The sequence below is a fragment of the Ochlerotatus camptorhynchus genome, unplaced genomic scaffold, assembly GCF_037179485.1.
Source record: "Ochlerotatus camptorhynchus isolate MF236.1 unplaced genomic scaffold, CSIRO-AGI_Acam_v1.1 ptg000432l, whole genome shotgun sequence".
Classification (NCBI taxonomy): Eukaryota; Metazoa; Arthropoda; class Insecta; order Diptera; family Culicidae; genus Ochlerotatus; species Ochlerotatus camptorhynchus.
The window spans coordinates 2,683,600-2,686,677 of NW_027040918.1; the positions used below are offsets into that span (position 1 = coordinate 2,683,600).

The 3,078-nt window shown below is 41.7% G+C and overlaps 1 non-coding gene across 1 annotated transcript; it reads right to left on the reverse strand.

The window, feature by feature from the left end:
* Positions 1 to 314: 314 nt before the first annotated feature.
* Positions 315 to 396, reverse strand: TRNAS-AGA (transfer RNA serine (anticodon AGA)). Its single transcript has one exon. It is a non-coding gene; the product is annotated as a tRNA-Ser (tRNA).
* Between the last annotated feature and the right edge of the window lie 2,682 nt (positions 397 to 3,078).

Genomic DNA, 3,078 nt, shown 5'->3' on the forward strand with positions numbered 1-3,078 from the left:
TCGTCGTACTGGACAGAGGATGGCATGATTTCGAGAAGCGAGCCAGCAAAGATCCCGCTTGACTTCTGCTTCTTTTCTATAGCCAGTCACACGAAACTGGTGGTTGGTTTGCACTCTTCGATGCTGCTCACCACACCATAGATAGACGCTGGGATCTCATTCGCGCCAGATTTCCTTCTTTCCTATTAGTTTCGTGGATACGTTTTGTGAGACATTTTGTTTTTAGCAACAACGAACGCGAAAATATTTCGTAATCACATTACGAAGGGGGTGCTAATAAAATAGTGCAAATATTGTTGCAGCAAAAAGACTATCGCAGTCGGTAGGATTCGAACCTACGCTCCCAGAGGGAATCTGATTTCTAGTCAGACGCCTTAACCGCTCGGCCACGACTGCTTCTTGTTCGGTTGGGGTCTGCATACTCGTTTTGTTGTGTTGGCTTGAACCAATGTGGCTTCAGGAGGGCTCAGGTTTATGCGCTGAGTTGTGTATTGTTCGGAATGCAAGTGACTTGTGCGATGCGCCAAGAGCTAAGTTCGTTCAGCAGTAAGGAGTGTGAAGTGTGAATGGTAGGCAGGTAGAAGAGAATGGTACAAAACGCACCCCCGGGGAAGAATGCTCTTTTTCATTTGATTTTGAGTTTTTCTTGGCACTTTTAATCCAATTCTAGGATTTATCATGCAGCATTTCGAGTTCAGGTGCTATGCTAGAAGTGCTGCATGATAAGACATCAAAAGCCATGAAAAGCCAAGTGAAAGTCAGCTGGTGGTGCGTTATGTACCATTGTCCCTACTTATTTGCAAATTAGGTGGCATGCATTGATTACGTTGCATTTGAGGAGGGGGGGGGAGGCTTGGTTTAGAAATTGTGACCGACCATGTATTAAGTGTAGCTAAATACACTATGAGGAGGGGTAAAGGGGTCTAAAACTGGTCAAAAGTATGCTACATCGTTTGTTGATCTGCAAAGTGTTTGCTTAAAATCGTGTTGATTAGCTCTGATGTTGACAGTCTTGATCGGGATTTAATCCGAGGATAATACCAGTTGAAGCTTACCTAATACAATTCATTAAAAATTCCAACTGTTCCTATTGAATGGATCATCGTATTACGGAGGTAATTTTTGGAAATGTGTATGGAATAGTCAAAGTAGACAGGATTTCCATCGAATTAGGGGCAATATCGAGCAAGTGAGGGTTCACTGTATAATTCCTTATTTTCAAGGAGGAAGTGTTTTCTTCTTTGGCAAAGAAAAGGTATTTAAGGTCAATAGGCCTCTAAAACCGGCAAACTAATTGCTAGATGATACAGATTTCAAAATGTTACTCTGTATGGTATAGTAGGGAAGTTTTAAAAAGCTCATATTATTCGAATTAACTACTTTTAATTAATTTGAGTGTTACTGTGGGGGATAAAAATTCGAAATCTACCTATTTGAACCACTTTCATCCAATAATTTTATTTTTGTTTTGTAATATTTAACACTAGCTGACCGGCAAATGACGTACTTACTAGTTGTTTGATATAAATCCGTCGGAGCTCAAGACGAACAAAATAAAATAATCTTGCAAATCCGTGAATCCGTTCTAGAGTTATAGCGTGACATACAAACACCATTTCGTAGAATATGTAAGAAAGGAGGAAGTTTGACATGTTTTGACCGTATTGCCCTCTGTTAACAATTAACGGAACTAAGTGTATGCGTAATTCCCGATAGATGTCACCATGAAGAACAGCATTGAGATCTGAAGGTAAATTAACGCCGAAGCATGGAAACATGATTAATTATGTTTTACGCGATTTTTTTTTCGTCCTTATTTTTGATCGTGTGATCTCAAATTGCTACCGAACTTAGTGCAATTGGTTTCTAACAAACAAAAAAAAAAATGCTTATATTTTTTTATCATCCTAAATGAGGACAAATTGTGTTTAATCGGAATGAACAGACTGACTAACTAATGACAATTAAATATCATGCTTTGTTGAGAAAAGATGTTCAATCGCTGGCAATGTTTTGTATGTTATTTTACCATACCAATCTCAAAACAAGCACTGAAACTTGCCCACATATGTGGCAAATGGTCTAATAGTTCCAATTTAATTTTCAGATGAGCAAGGTCTAAAACCTAAAGAGTGTATTCGATTGAAAATGGTACACACATAAACAGCTGAAACTTTTTAACTATTAAACCAAAAATGAAAATTAATAATTTAGTCAAGCTTCTGCATTCATGTTCCATGTCACTGCTGATGTTTGCGGTGACATTAATCGGAAACTACGTATAATTTGTTTTCCGTTAATTGTTCACAGAGGACAGTGCAGTGCAAAACATGTCTGGTACCTCTATATATGCATTTAGATTAATATTCGAAGTCCCTCCTTTTTAACACAATCTGTACAAAAAGCAGCTCACCCCTCACAAGATTTCCTGCCGATTTTTAGGAATGGGGTGGGGCAGAAAATATCTTTTGAACGGAATATGTAAAAAAGGAGGGACTTCGAATGTTAATCCAAATGCAAATATGTATGGAGGATTGTAGCGCCAGGTAGGGGCAACACATTCGCTGCCAGACTGTTGAGCAGTTCAGTCGATTTGAATTCTCTCTAGTTTCGTTCGTTCGTTCGCAAGTCGAATTAGCTCCGCGTTGTGTAGTGACGCTCTCGCTGACCCAGCCATGGGTAAGAAATCGCGCGGTAACGCGAGTGCCGGTTTACCGGGAAAACAGACTCTCCCAGGAGACGGCGCGACCACCGAGCCAGCCCAGAAGAAGCAGAAGAAAACCCCATTGCCCATCCCGACAGGCGTTGCGGACCCGCAGCCGGGGCCTCCCGGAACTAAACGACCCAGACCTGAAGACAGCAGCGCCACCGTATCAGCAGCAAAAAAGCTGCGTTCTCCGCCCTGCAGAACGGAGCCCAGCCGCAGTCGGACCCTGAGACGGTGCCGAAAAAAGTTAAGTTGCCACCCTTCTATGTGAAGGGCTTCCCTCCCGGGCTATGGGAGCAGCTGGATTTCTACATTAAGCAGGGCCTTCGCTGCACCATTCAACGGTGCACGGAAGGCTACAAACTGATGGT